Genomic DNA, 23,503 nt, shown 5'->3' with positions numbered 1-23,503 from the left:
CAGCACTCCCAGAACTAGAAAAAAAAAGCGCCACAAATTTACTCACAGCAGCCAAATCTCACTCTCCTCAAATCATTTCTTATTACTGATATTTCAATATTAAAATGATAACATTGAATGGGCTATTTAATAATATTTGTGAGCTTACTAAAAACATCATTATGAGCTGTTATAGTTTGTGTCTAGATGTCTTAAAGCTTCATGGGGTTTTACATGGGGCTTTTCTGGAGGTAGCTAAATCTAGAGTGTGTGACTAACTCAGGGAATGATGGGATCAAGAGTGTGATGAGCACTACACCCACCACAAGGCAAGCAGTCTGCATACAATATAAAGAACAAAAAAAAAGGTTCTCTTATCCTCTGTCTCTCTGTCTCTGTGTCTGTGTCTCTGTGATTCTGTCTGTTTTTCTGTCTGTCTGTCTCTTTCTCTTTCTTACTTACTTGCTTTTGCCGTCTTCTGCCACCATGAACTGTTTCTCCTCTAGATGCCCATCTGCCATGGCATCCTGCCTTGGACCCAACCAGCCATGGACTGAAATCTCCACAAACCGTGAGCTGAATAAACCCTTCGTTCTTTAACTTTGGGTGCTGGGTATTTTGTCTCAGCAATGAGAGAGGAGTAGCCGACACAAGCGTCAAATGCGAAATGAAATAATTAACAGTTGTAAAATTTATCAGCTGACACAATATTAATAATGTACATAATCATTAGGAGAAAAATAGACAATTTCACTTTTCAAAGGGAGAAATAAAGAACTGCATTGAAGAAGTATTTCTTCCATTTATCCATCTGTTCACCCTCCTTTTTCCTGTTCAGATTAGCCTACGTAGTTCAAATGCTTAAGCACTATTTGTAAACCATTTGCTTCAGGACATTTTCCATGTCAATAAACATATTTCATAACACTGTAATTCATAGTTGTTTCAAACTATTCTTTTTATATGATTTTTAAACTAATATACTTTGACAACATAAATGTCATGAAAAAGTATATAGCTTTTGATCCAAAAATTCAAGTTCTAAAATGAATTCTAAAAATATAATTACTGTTATATGCAAAGATTTAGCAAAAACAGTTGTTCAAAATCATGTTTATAATTGTAAAACTTAAAAACAATGTAGACAGCCTATAATCCAGGAAGTAATTAAATGTACAACGTCAGTACAGTCCCCTTAACAATATTGCTTGGCAGACACCTGACAGCAAAAGAAAATGTTAAAAGAACAAGCAATGCAATCTTAAATTTGTAAATCTTTTAAAATATATGACATCTAGAACTACAAAATAATATAATATTTTAAGATATTATTTCAAACTATCAGTAAATTGGATAGCTTTGAATAATTTTTTAAATGTATAAGGCCTCTGTGTAGAAAATTATTAATTTTACTGAAAGTTATTTAAAAGGACCCCAAATAAATGGAAAGTTATAAATTGTTAATGGGTGGGAAGATTGAATATCATGAAGATGTCAGTCCAGCTGAAATTAATTTATGAATTTAATGCAATTTTGTTAGTGGTTGACTTAAAATCTCATTTGAAAGCAAAATTATCTATAAATAACCAAAATAAATTGAAGAAGAATCAAGTCCCTTTCACCAAGTATTATACAGTCAAATCATTAAAACTATGATTTTAGTGAAGATGTAGACAAATAGAGATAGAAAAAAATTCAGAATCAGATTTTATTCAGACAGAGATATTCAGGTATAATACAAGTACCTTTAAAATCAATGGAGAAAGTTGATTATTTAGTTAATAATTCTAGTTCAACTGGTGATCCAGATGGAAAAAATTAAAATTACAGTGGTACCTCAGTTCATGTACTCAATTTTCTCCACAATTCTGGTCACAAATCAAATGGACGCGAGCTGAGTTGAATTTTCCCCTAAGATCAACACTGAATTTGACTGGGTTCTCACTCAACTCAGTTTATGACCAGAATCACAGAAAGAATCAAGTTGGTGAATCAAAGAACCATTGCATAGTCCTTCGTGTAGAATAAATTACAAAATGTGGAAAAAGCAAAGCCTTAAATTAACTCTTTTAAAACATAAATATCAGTAACAGTGCCCAGTCACAGAAAGATTTATTAAATCATCTCAAAGTACAAACAATAAATAAAAAGTCTGAGCAATTCCAGAATTTAAAATTTTAAATCTTGTGGAACAGCTAATACCATCAATAAAGCAAAGTAAAGCTATATATATATAGTATATTAGTGTGTTGGCAACACAAAATGAATTAAAAATTAGGATGCAGAGTGTATACAGAACACTAAAAAATTAATAAGAAAAGACAGCCCAATATTTTTATACATTTTTCTTGCTGGCATTTTGTTGTCTGAGTTTTTGGACATAACAGTTGAGAGCTGTTTTATATATCTGTTTGAAGAGTCATTTCTTTTAATCAAGTCAATTTTTTTAGCATGTGTGTAGTTTATTTTCACTATTTTAAACAATGTTTTATGAATCTTAAATAAAATTTTTATCAACTTAGTTACCACCTATGTTTTTTAGAATTTCAAGATTTTAAACTGTTTTTCCCAAATAGTTAAAATTAGCGTTTCTTAAAAATAGCCATCCATTTTAACAAAAAATTTGTACTTCCAACTTGCCAAACTGACTAAGTAAACTAATTGTCAGTCTATAACAGGGACATAAAAGTAACACTTTGTATTTATTAACTACTGTCCTATCATCTTTGTAGGTAGGAATAACTCATAGTTCTTTATCTCATAATTTTAAAAATGAATCTCGTTTAAAACTTTAACTTCTTACCATTAACTTTTGGTTAATGTGGTCATCTACTGTTGCTTAACTGTTTCATCTGATTTCAACAATCTTTTCAGGTGTGATTTTACAACCTTAATAGAAAATCTGTATTACATATAAAATGTGCTCTGGGGCTTATGAAAGGTTTCTGATACTTTTATATTTTTCCTTAAATCTACATTCTCCAACAAAGAGAAATATACTCATACTCTTGAAACACCTTAATATTTTACTTTTTTTTTTTTTTTGTCTTTTTCCTTTTTTATCGGTACCAGGGATCGAACTCACAACTGCCTGCTTGCAAGGCAGGCACTTATGCTGCTGAGCTAAATCTCCAGCCCCCAATATTTTACTGTTAACACAAAAATTTCTCATTTTTTATAAGTGAAACATATCTATTTGTTTTTAAGAATTATGCCCCAAATTTGGGTCTTTGGTCATAGGGATGTTTCCTTTAATGAATATGTCTCATATTTTATTAAATGACTCTATTACCTGAAGTTGCTATCTATTTTCCCTATTTTTGGGTCCACCAGCTCAGGCAGAATTATCATCAGCTTTTAATGCAATTTAGAATCTACTGAGTTTTAGTTAACAAAAGTAAATGGCAAACATTTATTTGTAGGTGTACTTAGTGTGAATTCCCTATCTCCTGGTGGGTTTACTACCATCTACCCCAGCCTGTCTCACCCTAGGCAAGCTGCAAGGCTTCCTTCCTCTGCTCTCTCTTTCCCATGAGAATACTCTGAAAACAGCCTTAAGTGGTCTTCTAATTTATTTTTTTAGTATCTTTTTAAAACTTACATTACTGGGCTTTGTACTGCTATTTTGTTTTCGTTTTCAGTTACTTGCCCTTGTCTCAGACAATCTTCTGATTCTTTGCATTGCATTTAAGTCAAAGAAGTCACCTAGTCTTTTTCACTCCTTCCCTTTAATGGTGACCTCAACTGCAAAATTAAAGCACTGCTCGAAACCAGAAAATGCATTTCTTGTTGATAAACAACGTACCCATGAGAAAGGAATGAATTCTACATGTACAACATCTAATTGGGGAAGGACTAAACAGAATAAATGGTGAGCTTCACTCACCTTGGGAGAAACAAGTTTTCCCAAAGTCAATTATTATAAAGAAACTGTATAACACATTTTTAATCTTTCATTTAATGTATTAGAATCATATGTGGAAAGAAAGGGAAACCAAGAGAAGAGAATGTGTGAATATATTGAAAAACAAATAGAACTACTATGTGCCTATAAGAAAAAACCCTGGAAAATTTATGTTAAAAATGTAATCTGGTGTGGGAGACAATTCCAGTGACTCTCCTTTAATGCAAAACAATTTCTGCACCTCTGATCACTTGGAGACTTATTTCCTTATATTGATATGTAGCTATGGTTGTTCCTTCTCTCTTCCATTGGCTCTATGCACTGCAAATAAGGCTAGCTGAGGTGCTGGTATGTAATCTCTAAAGCCAACAGACAATCTTGTCTCCTCGCATAGTGTTCTCTGTATAGGATATGAGCACAGCGGGATGTTAGAGCCAGTCAGCTCCAGGAATGTCAGCTGGGTATGAGCCTCAAGGTAAAGTGGCTATGATTCCCCAGGGCACAAGAGTTTACATATCAGAAACCAAAGGAACAGCCTCCAAAAATAATTCAGTTGCTACCTTAATTAGATTATGTGAAATGATTCTTCTGCATATCTTTATCTCTGCAATTTACAGAGACACCTTTCTCCCACCTGGCCAGCCAGATCAAATTACTCACATAATTCCCACCATCCTCACTGTTACTCATCCCTGAGCCACCCTCTTCTTCACAAGATAATAAATTCTGGGAGAGGCTTCAGATCAAGGCCTTTGTCCACACATCCTCACAGGAACTGGACTTAGGACCTGTTGGCTGCCCTTAACTTGGAACATGTCATGGTGACTTTACTCTTGCCGTGGGTTGCATTGGTGGTGGTAGATTGGAATTAACTTGCTGGGATTCCAACAATGTCTCAATAGGATTACAAATATAACTTTTTGGATTGTGAGGAAAACTAGAAAGAGGATTACTTCATGTGGATGACTGAACTCAATATTTGGGATTATAATAATCCAGCAAGAAATCATTTATAGGAAATCCTGACATAGAACATAAAGTATTTTTGACTCTCCATAATACAAACCAATAAAGATTTTTAAATACATTAAAATAAAAAGGAATTCAACAGAAAAATGTTTGACCCAGAACATCTCCAAACAAATGTCTATAAAGAGTATCAGCTGCCAAAAAAAAAATTTTTTTTCATTTTACCTGTGACATTAAATATCACTTAAAAATTCAGAAATAAGGAAATCTTATTTATACTTAATTTTTATCCCTTAAAATCTATTTTTCTTTCAGTTAACATACAGTTTTATTTATTTTCTTTGACAGTGCCTGTATTTGGTATCATTACTTTATATGTTTAAAATTTAAAAAATTTTTCCACAGGCCTATGTACTATACAAGAAAAGAGAGAAAGAGATAGTGATGTAATTATATTATGCTTCTGGCACTAACCTAGTCATGCTTATATGACCAAAATGGATTTATGTCTAGAGAAGATTTCATCAAATACTAACATAAATCACTTTTTTCCTTTATCATTTAAACTTACCATCAATAAAAAATATTCTATTTTGTCTTTAGAAATTGAAAATGTAACTGGATATATAGAAGATGAATATATTTTAAAATATTAAGTTATTCATTTGGCTTAACATTTTATCTGACATGTGAAAGATGAGTCCTATATCTCATTCAGTTAAGTGTTCAATTAGCAACTATACATTCGGTGCAGGGCCAACCCGTTAGCTGGATGTCAGCAGGACAGTAGCAACCAAGGGCCAGGAACTAACTGGCGTGGCTACTCCGCCACTTGAAATTAGGCAGGAATGACAGTTGTCAACAGTATTGTCAACAGTGGTAAATGGCTGGCATACCTATGGGTTGACTGTAGCAAAATCTGAACACAAATGTAGCAAAGAAAAATAAGTGATTAATCAGATATATGACCAGGAAATCCAAAAGCAAAACCTCATCCAGATTGGAGACATGCTGAAGGCCAGAAATGAGCTGAAGAAGGAAAAAAGCAGGGGTTGTAGTGTATGTTAAAACCAAAGGAGCAAGGTAAACCGCAGTGCATATCAAGTCTTATTTATCTATCACTTGGTCACAGAAACTGCTCTGACGATTGGAAGTGACTCTATACCTAGGCACCCAACTTGTCCCCAAGCTGACAAGGTAAAAAGTGCTCAGAACCACAGGTTCTCTTGGGCTGTCAGCTCAGATGACCTGATTAGACATGTGGAAAAGGTGCGATAGTAATTCAGAACAGTGATGACTTACAGGGAGTCCTTAACTAAATCATGGGCATTAGTAAATAGGGAAATGTATCTCTAATGAATAGTCATTAATAACTGGTTTCAGATGGAAGGGCTGTATAACTGGACAAAATACACTCCATAGCCAATGAACAGACCTGCTTGCTGGACCCAAGGCTTTGTTATGAAAATAGGAAAGAGAACCTGAAAAAAAGATGTGATTCACAATGTGAAGAATATTAAAAACTAATATTAGCAGGAAGCTAAGTTGTGGGCTCCGTAAGATATTATTTATTATTAAGATATTATTGGGTAATCAATTTTATTGATTACTATTATTATTGAGTATTATTACTGATTATTATTGGGTAATCAATTTTTATTGATTACTCAAATGAAATCAAATATCTACTAACTGTTCACTTAATAGTTTCTACTTAATTACAATGATAGTACAATGGAATTGTACTTTATTTAGAGATTAAGTACAAAAGGCAAAAACAACCAACTTATAAGCAGGGCTCACCGTGAGTGAAAAGTAATTAAAAGTTATATCTTCATTCTTATATAAACTTATTAAGTATTATTTTCTCACCATTATTTGACAGTAAAAGACATTGAAATCTAAAGAAGTTAAGGATCTTGTCCAAGGTAACATACCTATAGATAGAACTAAAATTTGAAGGCAGGCAGTCTAATTCTAAAAGCTAGAAACCACACTCTGCTTTCTCTTCACATGGTATGACTCTTTTGCCTTTTGCTAGATGCTAAAGACCTAAACCAGAATGCTATACTCCATATGAATATTAATACTTGATATCTATATGTCAATTGAAAATTATCAAATTACAATTTATGCCTTCAAGCCTCTGAATAGCCTCAGGCAGCAGTTAGCATTTTCATACAGTATTTTTTTCTATGAGACTGGAATCCATAAAGAGGAAGCTCTCTCTAGTATGAGTAGGCCTTTAACCTGATAACAGAAAATATCCCAAGAACATTAGTGAGAAGTTAGAACCAGAAAACACAAAAGGCCAATAAATGGGAGCTTGCTTGAACCTTGGGAGCATGGTAACAGTGAGTGAGCCAAGAGTTCTGGGGCCAACACCAATCCTAGGACTGCTGAACAAATGAAGAGGTCATCTTTTGTATGTAAATGACCTCTATCAATTAGGCTGTTTGCACCTTGTGGTCAGTCAGTGACCATGTCTGAAATCTCTTTGTAACTCCAAGACCTTCACATTGTAGATACTTAGTAAAGGTTAGAAAGGATGCGGACTGAGAAGTTGGACTAGGTTTGGCATTTGTTCTGTAAACTTTTCTAAATAGTGCTGGGCATGGGGAGAGTAGCTCAGTGGTAGAGCCCTTGCCTAAGATGTGTGAGAACTTGGATATGATCCCCAGAACTGCAAGATAGAGAGATAGATAGATAGATAGATAGATAGATAGATAGATAGACATATACATAGATGTACATATGCTAGATAGATAAAAATAAAACTGTCAAGAATTTGAATACAAAATAAATGCAAAAATGGTTAGTCTTCCAAAGCAAATAGCTAATTTTAATTCTTTACAGTTCTCACTAATTTTCATCTGCTCAGACAACCATGAACTAAACCATGTCTTGTCCCCAAGTGTAACAAAAACATTTCTTTATTAATTACTCCTCTGTACTTTACCTCAGAATCTTTCTTAAAAATAGCATATATTTCTGTGATTTCCTAGAAGTCTGGCCTCACTTATGTTGGTTTACTTAGTGTTCTAAGCAAACATTACTGAACAAGCCTATTTGATCTTTCACCAGGAACTTCTTAAAAACCACTCTTTTTGCCTCTTCTCTTTGCACAAAGCATCTTTTAGTAAGCTGCTACCAGCTTTTAGGACTTAAGTTCTAAAGTTCTACTTGATTTTAGGACTTAAGTCTTATCTATAACTACTATTACTCTAATAACAGACAAGAGCTTTTTTCTTCCTTACAAAGTCCTCCCTAAATAAACTTTATGCTTGAATTCTCCCTGTTATGTGGCTAATCTGTAGAAAGTTAATAAGCATTTGCTTATGTTATTATGATCATTATGATGATAATATTAAAATCATTTTTGTGATATTTCCCATTCAGAAGAAATTCACTTTCAGATTTTTTAATGAAAATAACTTTACCCATTCCAACAAAATTGTTTTGCAATTGCTAGTTGTTATGTTAAATTTAGCTTGAAACATAAATTGCTGAAGTCGTTCTTAAGATTGAGAAACATATATAACCTACTTTTAGCTTTACATTTTAATTTTTCCACTTTTGATGGAAACATTAATCATTTAGGATTAAACATTTAAGATTAGAAAGCTATTTTAGAGACTCGGGACTTCAAAGTCTGTGTTTTTCATAAATAAAAATTGAGACCAAGTGGTAACCCATTTTGAAGCCTTTACCAAGACATCTGAGGAACTTTATAAAGACAGGTTTATTTAGTTCACAGTTTGGAAGCTGAATATTCAAGACTGAGCTGCCCATTGATTCAGCCTCTGGTGAAATCCTCAGAAAAGACAGCACGATGACAGGAGACTGTGTACAAGAGGGAATCACATGGTGAGATAGAAAGCCAAGTAGTACAGAGGGGCCTGTCTTGCTCTTGTGTAGCACCCAGTCTTGAAGGAACTAGCTGTGTCCCACAAGAACTGCACTGATCCCTTCTGACCACCTCCTACTGGACCCCACCTTTTGACGATTTCACCACTTCAACACAACCACATGTCAGCCCTCATACATGAACACTTAGGGAACAAACCACATACAAACTATGATGTGCAAAACAAAACAAAACAAAAAAACAATATACTCAAAGTTCCTAAGTAGTAAATAAAGAGCCAGGCTTACACAGTTGACCTTAGTCATTGATGAAATAATGTTTCTCTATAGGAAAACAGTAAAAACTTTTAAAAACAAAAACAAACACTTTAAAAATGATTCAAGCTACATGAAAATCTTTGGCCTGCAGAAGAAAATGCCCTTTATAAATTATATTGTTGTCTTTATGTTTTATATATTTCAGGGCTTCTTCTGTGCAATGAGGTCTAATTTGTTAACTGACACTTTTGTTGAAGAACAGCTATTCTGTGTCCACAGTAACTGTTCCTGTCACAACTTTGGCCTGTGGGATATTAACATCTTACTTACACGTGCATCTGTCTTTCATCGTGATGTGTGTCATCAATGGGTCATCTTGGCAGTGGGGTACAATAAATAAAAGCCTTAATCCAAAAGTCAAGCAATTTGCTTTATTGCCTGAGCAACTGACTAGTTATCTGACTTGCACAAGGACAATGAGCAGAAACACAAAGCAGTGCACCAGGATACCTTAAGTTCTCTGCAGCTCTAAAAACCATCCATCATCCTATGTACAACCACTAAACAAAAATTTACTACATGCAAATTCTTGGAGTTTTGGGTTTACAGGATTTTAGACTAGTGATTTATTTGCACTACTACCCCAACATCAACACTGATTAACTTCCCTCCATGAAAAGTCTCCTCCTATCAATCACATCAAAAATAATTTGGTTTTGAAAACAAATACTAAGAACAAGAGAAAATCTGAAATTTTAATCTTGCCCTGAGTCAATGCCAACATTTCTTCTAATAGTTAAGGTAAGATATGACCATTGTTGAAAAAAGTAAATAAAGACTTCTTTTTCCTTAATTAAAAATCAAAATGATCTCAAAATAGGCAATTAAATTATTTGGTTATAAAATAATATAATCCAACTCAAATTGTTAGTAGTTTTAATAGCTTGAGATTAGCCAGATGCAGTGGCACACATCTGTAATTCCAGCCCTCTGGGAGAATACAACAGTTGAGAGAACAACCTGGCTTTGTGAGAACGTATCTCAAAATAAAATAAAAGGGCTGAGCATATAGCTCAGTGTGAAGGTCCAGTACCACCACCACCACTATCTAAAGAAAAAGAAAAAGAAAAGAGCCTACTTTAAAGAGCCTACTTTACATCAGCCTAATGGTCACTGCAAGGCAGAAACCTATAGTTCATAACAAAAAAGCGAGGGCTCAAAGCATACCACTAGAGAAAAAGTGCCTAATCACAAGGAAGACAGCAAAAAAAGAGAATGGGCCTCCATAACAACCAGAAAGCCCTTAGTTAAATGGCAGAGTGTGGCCTTACTCATTGTCTTAGTCACTTTCTCCTGGCCCAGTGAAATCGCCAACACCCACAATTTGATGGAGGAGAGGTTTGCTTTGGCTCAAGGTTGCATTCCATGGTCAGCAGTCTCCAAGGAAAAGACAGGACAACAGACAAGCACAACAGAGAGGAAAGGGTGCTCATCCCATGGGAGCCAGGAAGCAGAGAGAAAAAGAAGGTGGAGCTAGGGACAAGAATACACCTTCCAGGTCACAGCTCAGTGATCCAGCTCCAGCAAGGCTCCACCTGGTTCAGCTACTGAACCCATCAATGCGTGAATTGACTGTCGAGGTCAGCACTGCATGATCCAATCACCTTCTACATACATGACTGTTTTGGAGAACAATCTAGATTGAAACCATAACGCACATCAATAATTACGTTGAATGTAAAAGGATCAAATTCTCCAACAAGATTTAGGGCAGCACAGTGGATTAAAAGAAAGCAACAAGATCTAAGTGACTCATAGAAGACAGAGACTAAAAATGAAAGGATGAAAAAACATTCCCTGTAAATAGAAACTGCAAGACAGCATAGCTGTGTGCATAGCAGCCAGATAGAATACATTTTAATCCAAAAAACTATAAAATGAAACAAAGAGGGTCACTTATAATGACAAAAGGGTCAATCTCTCAAGAGGACATAACAATTGTACATATATGTGCATACAACATCAAAGCACTAAATATGTAAAGCAAATATTGATAGACCTGAGAAAAGATACAGCCTGCAATAAGTATGGGGAATTTTAATATCCTATGCTATGGTTTCTATCTAGATGCTGTCATGCACTCACGCAGGACATTTGGAAGGTGATTGGCGTATACGGTCTTAGAGATGATCTGCTGTTAGAAGGTAGGGTATGGTCAGAAGAGACAGGTCACTGAGGCATGACCTGGAAAGGTGTACTTACCTCCCCAAGGCCCCAGCTCTTTACTCTCTATGTCTCCTGGCCACCATGACACAAGCAGCTTTCCCTCCACTGTGCCATCTAGCCTTGGTGCCAACAGACACAGACTGGGCCAAAATAAACCTCTCCTCCTTCAGGTGTGTCAGCTATTAAGTCCCAGTGGAAAGAAAGTGACTAAGACGCTTCACTTTCAGCAACATACAGACTATCCAAGGAGAAAATCAATAAAGGAAGCTCAGACTTAATCTACCTGTTAGCAAGAATAGACCAAACAGGCATATTCAGAACATTCTGTCCAACAGCAGTAGAATAAACATTCTTCTCAGTACACAAGGAACATTCTTTAGCATGGATTTTTTAGGCCAAAAAAGAGGTCTAAACAAATGTAGGAAGACTGTAATCATTATCAAGTATCTAAATCAGTAACCGGAGGAATTTGGAGAAATTCACGAACAAAATGAAAATTAAACAACATGCTCTGAAATAGTCAGTGAATCAAAGAAAAGGTAAAAAGTGACATATAGAAAGATCTTGAGACAAATGAAAACCAATACATAACACACCAAAAGTTATGGAGCATAGCAAAAGTAATTTTAAGACACATTTACAGAAAGAAGTGTAAAGGAAACAAACTCAGAAAAGAAGGAAGGAAAGAAGGAGAGAGAAAGAGAGGAGAGAGAGAGCTCAAACAGTCTAATGTTATACTTCAATGAAGTAGAAAAATGAGAAAAAATTAAGTCCTGAATTAGTAAAAAGGAAATAATACAGATCAAAACAGAAATAAATGAAATAAATACAATTCAAAAGATCAATAAATCCAAGGCTTGATTTTTTAATAAGCTAAAATTAACAAACTCTTAGTTAGACTAAGAAAAGTAAAGGCTAAAATAAATAGAATCACAACTGAAAGAAGAGACCACAAATAATCCCATAGAAATAAAAAAGATCATATGTATAAATACTGACTTACCAATTTGATAACCAAGAAGAAATTAACAAATTCCTAGATAAACATCAATGAAGACTGAATCATGAGAAAATAGAAAATTTACTATATCAATAATGAGCAGAAAGTTGAATCAGTAATAAAGAGTCTCCCAGAAAATAAAACTGAGCACCCACTGGCTTCACTGCTGAATTCAATTAAATATTTAAAGAGTTAATACTAATTCTTTTCAAACTTTACAACACAGGGAATTCTTCCAAATACATTTTATGAAGCTACATTACTTAGATACCAAAGTCAAGCAATAACACAACAAAATTATAGCCTAGTATCCCTGACGAATATAGAAAAAAAGCCCTCAACAGAACACAAGCAAACAGATTGCAACAGTAGACTGAAAGGATCATTCACCATGAAAAAGTAAAATTTACCCATGCAAACTTATAAATGTGATTCATTACATTAACAGAATAAGCCACAAAGAACATATGACCATCTCAACAGATGCAAAAAAAAAAAAAAAAAAAAAAAAACCACATTGGGCAGAATTCAACACCCTTTCAATAATAAAAATCTCTCAAAAAATTAAGTACAGAAGGAATGTACCTCAACATACTTAAGGCCATGTACGGCAAATCCACACCTACTATTCATCTAAGATGAAGAATAAAACAAGGATGCTGACTCTCACCACTTCTATTCACACAGTGCTGGAAAAGCCAGAGAAGTTTGGTACAAGAAGAAATAAAGGTATGCAATTTAGAAAGGAAGAAGTTAAATTATCCCTATCTGCCCTTCACATGATCTTTGAGATGGTTAACCACGATTGTCAACTTGCCTGGGTTAAGAACTGAAATTACCAGAGCACACTCCCGTGTATGTGTGCCAGGGAATTTCCAAAGACAATTAGCATGTGGATCAGAAAACTGAGGAGGAAACAAGCCCTGTATGTCTGTGGCATTGTTCAACAGGCCAGGGGCCCAGATGGAATAAATGTTGAAAGAAAAAGTCAGCCTTCACATGCAAGCTTGATTCTTCTTGAGAATCTATTGCCCACAGACATCGGACTCAGCCTCCAGCTTTTAAACACAGCCTCATATCAGTGACTCTCTGGGGAGCTTCCAGGCCTTCATTGTAGCAATCCAGTTTCTCACATGAGCAGCTATAATTTCTAAGGCTTGCCAGCTCACAGACAGCTATTGTGGGGCTATCTTATGTGAACCATTCTAGTGGACTATATAGCCTCTTAGGCAACCCAATCTAATCAATCCATATATATATATATATATATATATATATATATATATATATATGTAATATACATAATATGTATATGTGTATGATTGATTCTGTTTTCTGGAGAACCCCAATATATAATCCTATATGTAGAAAACCCTAAAAAGTTGACCAAAACCTATTAACATTAATAAGCAAATTTACTAAAGTTTCAGTGTACAAAATCAACATAGAAAAACCAATAGTGTTTCTATACACTAACAATGAACTATCTAAAAAATAAATTGAGAAAATAATCCCACTTATAATAGCTATAAAAACAAAGAGCCTTAGGAATAAATCTAGCCAAAGAAATGAAGGATATGTACACTGAAAGCTAAACATTGATGAAAAAATCAGGAAGACCCAAACAATTGGAAAGATATACTGTTTATGAAGTAGAAAAATTCATATTGCTAAAATATCCATATAAGTCAAAGCAATCTGCAGACTCAGTGCAAACAACATAAATATTCATCAGCTGATAAAGGGATAATAAAATGCAGTACCTACCCATAATGGAACACTGTTCAGCTATGAATTGAGCTGATCCCAACATAGCCTCTGCCAACTTGATCAGGAACTCGCTCAAACATCTATATGAAGATACCTGAAGATCACACAGTTCTTGAAGATCACACAGTTCTTGAAAGGATCACACACCTCACCAACTGAACTAACAGTCCCACAGGATGACTCACCTTCATCACTGTTATGCAATAGACTGCACGGTAGATCAGGAGATCTCTTTCACTTTTATCAAATTCTACAAAGAAAAACTAATCATATTATTTTCTCATACCTGCTAAACTAATAGTCATCTATATTTTATTTTTCCATAGAATTTCATGTCTATGATTTCTGTACCTTGATTTCTCCCTGATTGTATTTTTGACCCAATGTAGTCATTATCTATCTACTCACCTCTCTAAACTCCACAGTTCAGAGGCAGTCCTGACAGATTTCACACTGCCTGTATCTACCACCACTAACTACTGTCAAAGTGGAAAGCAATCCATGAATCCATTGTGAACCTGTTAAGCCAAATTTCCTTAGCCTGCTGGGTTAACAGATCACTGCAGTTTTAATGTCATCATAGCCCCTTGAAGAACAGAGTAAATTAAATTTCTTTCCTTTGGACTATGTATATGCATTTGAGCACATTAACTTAATTATATTGTTTTTTATGTTAAATATGAATGATAGCATAGTAAAAAGATGAGCTAGAAAGAGAAAAAACTCTGAGTCTAGAACTGAGGCTCAATTTTTCTTCTAGGTAGTTCAAAAGCTTTGATCAAGTCAATGAATTTTTCCGGGCCTTTGTTTTTTTATACAGAAGCTGTGGGAATTACACTAGATCAATGATTTATAAATGCACCCATTGGAGTCCTAGGAGTTGTATTAGATCAATCATTTATAAATTGCACTCATTAGTCTCTTAGGGTTCCAAACGGAACCCCACGTTCTTATAAACATCATACTGAGACAAAGCTAAGTCCGATTAACCTTTATCTGTTTTATACATTGAATATCTTTTTCTGCTTTTGGAGAAGAATCTGATCACTTTAAAATGTTACAAAATATTAGATTCATCTTTAAACTCCTATATACAATTCAAAGAGTTGATTCAGTATATTTCTTTGTTTCAAATGAAAAATGATATGGACACTGTTTTAGATAAATGTCTATGATGTTAATTAATATCTAATGTCAAAAATATTATGTTTTTGCGTAAAACAACCAGAATCTCTTTAGTAAAGAGCAACTAAGTAATCTGTCTTTGATATTTTTCTTAAATAAAATTCTAAACCCAAACTATTACAGCAACCATCTGAAAAAATCTGAGTCCACACACAGCCACAGTTTCTTTGCAATGATTGAAGAATCCAATAAAAAGTTATTCATGTTTGTGTTTTCAACTTGTAGATTTAGTTGTATAATTATTAACATTAATAACTGATTGTTCACTTTTGGTACAAGAGTGTTCAAGAAAGACCAATTTTTGGCTCTCTACATGCCACAGATTGAAACTAGACCCATGCCTATCACCATGCACTAAACTAGAATCTAAATGGATCAAAGATCTAACTATTAAAACAGAAACACTAAATCTACTGGAAGACAAGATAGGTAGAAATCTTAGAGACTCAGGGGTAGGCAAGAATTCATGAAAAAAATTCAAACTGCACGGGAAACACTTCAAAGAATCAACAAATGGGATCTCATGCTATTGAAAAGTTTCTGCACTTCAAAAGAAATCACCAACAGAGTGAAAAGAAAACTCACAGAATGGGAAAGAATTTTAGCCATCAACCCCTCAGACAAAGGACTTATATCCAGAACATATAAAGAATTGAAAAACATCATCAAGCCCCACAAATTCAAAAACCCTTCCCAAACATGGACATCCGAGATGAACACACAGTTCTCAGAGGAAGATATACAAATGGCAAATAAATACATGAAGAAATGTTCACCATCACTGGTCATTCAAGAAATGCAAGTTAAAACAACACTGAGATTTCATCTAACTCCAGAAAGAATAGCTGTCATCAGGAAATCAACTGATAACAAATGTTGGTGAGGCTGTGGGGGAAAAGGAACACTACTCCATCGGGAGTATAGACTGGTGCAGCCACTATGGAAATCACTATGGAGATTTCTCAGAAGACTAGGATTGCAAGTTCCATTCAATCCAGCTATTCTCCTCCTGGGTATTTTCCCAGAAAAACTGAAAAGGTCATGTCACAGTGATATATGTGCACCATGTTCATAGCAGCACAATTTGTAATAGCCAGATCTTGGAAACAACTTAAGTGTCCATCAACTGCAGGATGAATGAAAAAGATGTGGTATTTTTATGCAATGGAATATTACTCAGCTATAAAAAGGATGATCTTGAGGCCTTCATAGGCAAATGGAGTCAACTTGAGGCTATCCTTATTAGTGAAATAAATAAGAATCATGTTTATAAATATCACATTGTGTCTCTAGTGTAAAAAGTAATAAGAACTGTAGGAGTAATAAAACTCAAAATGTGTAATTGTTATTATAAAAAAGAAGAATAAAAAGTACTCTAAAGGATATAACTGCATGTATGGTTTAGTGTATAGGATTGATAACCATATTACTAAGTTTCTGTTGTATCATTGGTCTTAATGTTCACTTTGTATGCTTTTATTTTATAACTTGAACAACTATTTCTAAGATGACAATATGTAATTTATCAACTAGTGATTTCTTACTGTTTATTTTTTTTAATTCTGCATTATTTCTATTCTTTTTTCTGTTTTGCTTTTTTTCTCTTTAAATAAAATTTTTTAAAAATTGAAAAAAAAGACCAATTTTAATCCCTGGGTTGAGAGTTTGTTTCATCAATACAGACAATTATAGCAACATGGTAATAAATATTAAGCTTAAACAAAAGAAAATATTTTATTTTCCAATTATTCATTGGGTTATTCTGGATGCATTTCTGTATTTTTCCATCTACATTAGTCGTATGTTATTTTCTTCCTCTAAAACTGTAAACATTATCAGTGTTGTGCTATTTTGATTACTACAGCTTTGGAGCGTATTTTGAATTCAGGTAGCACAATGTCTCCTGATTTGTTCTTTTTGCTCAAGACTGTACTGGCTATCCCATGTCATTTGCGGTTCCATAGAGATATTAGGATAGTTTTGTGAGTATCTGTGAAGGAAGTCATTGTTATTTTCTTAGGGATTGCACTGAATCTGTAGCTCAGTTTGGGTGGCATAGATTTTTAACAATATTAATTCTTCCAATTTAAGAACAAGGAATATCTATCTTGGCTCCATTTGAGTTCTTCTTCGATGTTTATAGCTTTCATTATAGAGAACTATAAATTCTATGGGTAAATCTATTCCTAGGAATTTTAGGACTTTTGTAGCTATAGTAATGGGATTGTTCACTTGATTTCTGTTTCAGAAATAGGCTATTGTACTATAAAAAGTCAATAGTTTTCATACATTGATCTTGTATCCTGAAACTTTAATGAATTTATTAGTTCTAAAAGTTTTGTGATCTTTGTCATGTTTCCTATGCATAAAATAAATCACAAACAGTGACAGTTTGATTTCCTATTTTCTAATTTGGAAGCCTTTTATTTCTTTCTCTTGCCTGACTGCACTAGCTAGGACTTCCAGTACCATAGACTCAAAGTGGAGAATCTTGGCATTCTTGTCTTGTTCCAGATCTCAAAGAGAAAGCTTTCAGATTTCCTCATTATTATGTTAGTTGTGAGCTTATGTACAGTCTTTTTATCATGCTGAGGTACATTCCTTCTATATTTCATTTGTTAGGAGTTTTTACCATGAAAGGATTTTTGAATTTTATCAAATATCTTTTATGCTTCTATTGAAATGATCATATGTTTTTTGATTAGCATATACTGAGCCTAGAAATAAACCCACGCATCTACAGCCAACTGATTTTTAACCAAGGTTCTAAGAACACACATTAGAAAAAGGACAATCTTTTCAAAAAATTGTATTGGGAAAATTGGACATTTTTACACAGAGAAGAATGAAATTAGATTCTAGTCTCTCACTAATTACAAAAAAATCTACTCAAAATGTATTGTAGATTTAAATGTAAGACCTGAATCTATGAAAATACTATGAGAAAACATAAGAAAAATATTCCAAGATGTTTAAATATGAATTTTTATTTTTTTCACTCAAGATTCCAAAAGTATAAGCAACAGAAGCTCAAATAGACTAGTGGGATTGTGTTAACTAAAACCTCCTGCTCAGCAAAGGAAACAATCCACAGAGTGAAGAGACAGTCTACAGAAAGGGAGAAAATACCTGTCAGCCATACAGCCAGTGGGAGTTAACATCCAGAACGTATGAGGAACCCAAACACCTCTACAGCAAAAGAAGAAATAATTCAATTTAAAAATAAGCAACAGATCTAGAGAGATATATTATTAGCCAACAGGAATATTTTTAAATGCTCAACATTACTAATTATCAGAGAAATGTAAATCCAAGTTACACTAGGACATCACTTTACTTAAGCAAAAATGGCTTTTATCAAAAAAGCTAAAGACAATGAGTGCTAGAGAGGATGAAGAGAAAGGGAAACTCTTGAATATTCTTAATGAGAGTATAAATTAGAGCAGTCATGAAATATGATACACAGCTTCCTCAAACAATTAAAAATACTACTATAATATGACCAGCAATTCCCCTACTGGATACATAACCAAAGCGAGATCAGAATGTCCAAGCAACACCTCTGTCCCCATAGTTACTGCAGCATTATTCACAATACCCAAAACATGGAAACAACTTCAGTATCCATCAACTATAAATGCATTAAGACAATGTGGTGAATGCACAGGATAAAATCCAGTCATTTCTATCAACATGAATGGAACTTCAATTCATTATGACAGAAAGGATATACTAGCCAACACTCGTGTAGTACTTTACATTTGTAAGTTATTTACATGTGTTATGATTTGTGATCTTCACGATAAACTAGTTAGCAGAAAGCATCTTTCATCTGAGAACAATGGAGCTCATAGTGATTTTAATGAGGTTGCTCGGCAAGTTTGAAATAGCAACGGTATTTGAACTAGGATTTCATTTGTGACATATTCCTCTTTCCATTAACTAAACAAGGTCAGACTCATGGGGAACAATGGATACCTTTGAAATCAGATAGTCTGCATAATTTTCAGAACTAGTTGACTAAAGCTCTGGACTTTCAATCTGATTTTTCAAAGTTAGAACCATCTTCCAATCCAGTCAAGTCTCCATTAATCTTTCAGATTTTTATTTATCATTTAATATAAAATGTCCTCTTTGGACTATGAGGGTACTACTAGAATGAAGGAGGGCCTTATTCATATTCAATAATGTGTGCATAAGAAACTATAAACTGATAATTATTGAAATGAGTTGACTCAATTCATCAATTTGTGCCAAAAAAATAGCATCTATTTTGTGACCTCTTTAGCGTTACATAGGTTAAAATGAGAGCAAGAACTGAAGAGTTTAGGAACAACAGAGGAGGATGGGCATCTGCTAATAACTGTGATGGGACCTCAGAGAAGAACTGCTTGCTACAGAAGCTAAAACATGGGGACCCAGCCTTGTATGAGGGGAAGCAGGAAGGTCTGCCTGAAGCAGAGACAGCTAATCTGCAATCTGAAGTGAGAGGAAAGGGAGGCAGGTGAAGAAGGAAAGGCAACTTAGAGAGATGAGCACACGCACTCAAATGAGAAACATCTCCAAAGACACATGTTAAATTCCGCATCTTAAATCCACCATGACACAGGAGCAAATCTAATGATAATGAAGATTGTCAGAGACAGTGGCATTCTCACAGGTTAAAATTATTTTTTCATATAGATAAATATTTTATCTTAAGGTAAATCTTCAGTAAAAGTATTCAGTATTGCTTTAAAAGTAGAAAGTAGAGGCCACTACTGGAGTGGGGACAGCCAGACCCAAGCCTCTCTCTTATGAATCTGCACCATTGTCAGCCTTTGGAGGGAGATAACCAGGCCCCACAAAGAGGGCATCCCTACCTGGAAGCCATACCATTTTCATTGTTTTCTTGGGTTGGTTTAATTCTTTTTTGTTTTGATTATGTTACATCTGATAAGCATGAGCAGCTATTTACAAGATAGCAAGACATATTACGGTAGTAATTTTGAATTCACTATTGGCTTATTTTGAACTCCTTTATTTCATTCATTTTTTTTTTGTTTTTATTGTTTCTAGTCCTTTCTGTTCTGTTCAATTTTTACTATGTCCAAAGATATCTGCAGTTATTTTGAAGACAACAAAAGGCATTGTGGTAACTATTAATTTCATAAAGCTTTTAAGTCTTGTATCACATTGGTTTATTTTGATTGGCTTTATTCTGTTCTATTTTTCTTGGTTTTATCCTTTTTAAAATAAAAATTTAAAAATAGACGGTAGATATGTGGTTTTCTGAAACAAAACTTCTAATTTCATAGAGATTCAGTATCTTAATTGGTAACTAGCCTAGTTAAGAAACTAAGAAACTGTTGTGAGTTGGAAAGCCAGTTGGAAAATATAACAATTTATTCAGTCACAGTTGCTTTTTTTAATAACTGCAAATTTTATTGTTAGGTACAATTATAATTCCAGTTGTAAATTAAGGCCATTCAGTAGAATTTCCAGGCCAACCTGAACGAATAGCAAGACCCTGTCTCAAGAAAAAATAGCAAACAGTTGTTATGTAAGGTGTCAGGATGTTAGATATGATGTCCCATGTTATAGAAAATACAATAAATTGTATTTTTATAGGAAACCCCTTATTTATATGATTAAAATTATGTTTTTTCACAGACTGTAGTTTTATGAAAAACCTGACTCAAAACTACCCATAATATAAATATCAGAAATGCACATGCTTTTGTTATATGTAGACATATAACTGAGCAATCAATCGAGTGATCCCAATAGGATACTTTTATGTACTGATTCTGTACCTGCAAATTGTATGCTAAAGCCCTGACCCTCAAGGGCTCAGAATGTGGCCACATTGGTAAATAACCTTTAAAGAGGTAACTAAGACTAAACAAGGTCATATGGATAGGCCTAAATCCAGTATGACTAGTGTCCTTATGAAAAGAGAAAGAGACACCAGTGGAAAGTTGTCAGAGGAAAGGTCATGTCAGGACAGAAATGAGGCAATCTTGAGCCAAGGAGAAAGGACTCAGAAGAATCAAATGTACCAACACATGGATGTCAGAATTCCAGCCTCCAGGGCTGAAAGCAAATCAATTTCTGTTACTCAAGCCACCAGTCTGTGGTATTTTTTATGGCAGTATGTTTTTAAGTGAATTGTGTCCCCCTAAAATTTATTTGTTAAAACTTAGCTCCCAATAAGACTATATTTGCAAGAGAGTCTTTAGAAGAACAATTAAGATTAAATAATCCAACTCCAATACAACTGCTGTCATTACAAGAAAAGGAAAAGACCAGGAGTGTGTGGGAGGAAAGGGCATGTGAGGACGTGGCCAATCTGGAAGAGAGGCTACACCAGACATTAAATTTTCTAGTACCTTGACCTTGGCCTTCCAGCATCTAATAATGTGAGGAAATTAACTTTTGCTATTTGAGCCACTCAGTGTGTGGTATTTTGTTATGGAAGTCCCAGAAAATTAATGCAGATATCTATTTCAGTCATAAATACACATGTACAAGTATACATATGCCCCAACTGACTGAGTACAGTCAAGTTATCCAGATTCCTATTCAAAAATGTACAGAGGTCTTTTATCATGGATTTGCAAATTAGTTTTTATTAGATTAAAAATGAAAATGCATAATTTATACTTATGCAACCAGATTGAATCTGGATATTAATTAGGACAAAAGACTTGTTTTTATGAGCAGTGTCAATGTATGGGTATTACTGAATTTTTAAAAATGTTTTGGACATACTCATAGGTTGGTTGTTTCAATTTTCAGTAAGAATGAAGATCCTGGCTTAACAAATTGTCTAAGAATATTAAATTTGGACTCTGCCATTTCAAATTAACTACTTATGTAGCTCTTATGTTCCTGTCACTTATCAAGAAATTTTTTATGGGTTTAATTAAACCTAATTTTCAAACTTGGAAAAGTGCATTCTTTAAATATTTAATCCAGATATGGTTCAAGGTGTCATTTTCCAAATGTGGTAGTTCAATTCTTATAATTAATTACCTTTGAATTAAAGCTGCTTTTTCAGATGTTTAAGACACATAGTTGCATCTCACACTATGTGTAAATTCCACTCTTCATCTGTTCACTGAGACAGTTTACTCCAAATGCTATATTCAAACTCTCAACCAGAGCAAGGAGCTGCAGTTCCAAACTGTGCAATGATCAAGCAACCTTCATCTTGATTTCCATTCTTAGTTTTCCCTCTTCTCCCCTCTTTATCTGGCCATGAAGGAGCTGAGAGTTAGTCACTCTCCATTGGCAAAATCACCATTCTTTTTCACTGCAACTCTGCTCTCCTTAGCTCATCTGAAGCCTTGCCTGCTTCTGAAAACTTCTCGCCAGGACAGTCAGCAGGAAACGGGATCACTGTCCACTCCCTTTCTCCCATGTCACTGTGGGACCCTAGACGCTTTTGGATTTTGCTTACACAGTGCCTGTTTGCCTCTCTACCATGGAGAAGGCTGTAGAAGTCTAGATACAATGATGCAATGTTCCTCAAGAGATTCAAGAGGCACATGAAGAGAACAATCTGACAACCACATTAAGGAGCGTTAAATACCTCCAGAATTGGCATTCAGATTCCTAGATGCAAAAACCAGAAGACTGACTATATGAGGAGACAGGAAGCCACACAAATGCCTGAAGCCACACAAACGCCTGAAGCCACAACGGTAATCACAGGGTGCCCAAAACTTGAGTTCTTGGAGATTTTTTAGAGCTGTTTTCAGCACTGATACAATAAGATGTGTTTTTTTCAACTCAGCTTCCAAAGAACAATGCTTTGGGGTTGAAATTCAGTTCCCAAGGCATGCTAAGAAATTGAAAGGTATCAAATTAGCTGTTTGGGGCCATTTGTGGACTGCAGAGAGAAAGAACCAGGCCTCAAAGGGAGATGACCCTAACCTGGAAACCAGGGCCAATCATGGGCCACGGTTGGAGTGGAGACAGTCAGACTCAAACCTTTCTCAATGAATCAGTGCCGTTGGCAGACTACAGGGTGAGAGGTCCAGGCCTCACCAGGAGGTGACCCCTACCTGGGAACCAGTGCCATGTGCAAGCTGCTGTCAGAGTGGGGACAGCCAGGCCCAAGCCTCTCTTGGTAATCAGCTCCATTTGTGGACTGCAGAGGGAGAGAACTAGGCCTCACCAGGAGATGATCCCCACCTGGAAACCACATCATTTTCATTGTTTTCTTGGGTCGGTTTTATTCTCTTTTGTTTTGTTTGATTATGTTAAATCTGATGGCAGGAGCAGCTATTTGAAAGACAGCAGACATTATGGTAGCCATTTTGGATTTACTATTAGCTTATTTTGAAGATCTTTATTGC

The 23,503-nt window shown here is 34.8% G+C and overlaps 1 protein-coding gene across 6 annotated transcripts in view; it reads right to left on the bottom strand.

The window, feature by feature from the left end:
• Esr1 (estrogen receptor 1) overlaps positions 1–23,503 on the bottom strand; it is a 357,099-nt gene that overhangs the window by 170,526 nt on the left and 163,070 nt on the right. The gene's annotated exons all lie outside the window — the stretch shown is intronic.

This window comes from Cavia porcellus, unplaced genomic scaffold (assembly GCF_034190915.1).
Source record: "Cavia porcellus strain 051 isolate PalLab524CR breed Dunkin Hartley unplaced genomic scaffold, mCavPor4.1 scaffold_22, whole genome shotgun sequence".
Taxonomy (NCBI): Eukaryota; Metazoa; Chordata; class Mammalia; order Rodentia; family Caviidae; genus Cavia; species Cavia porcellus.
The sequence above is the reverse complement of the archived record's forward strand: the minus strand, read 5'-3'. Positions and strand labels throughout refer to the sequence as shown.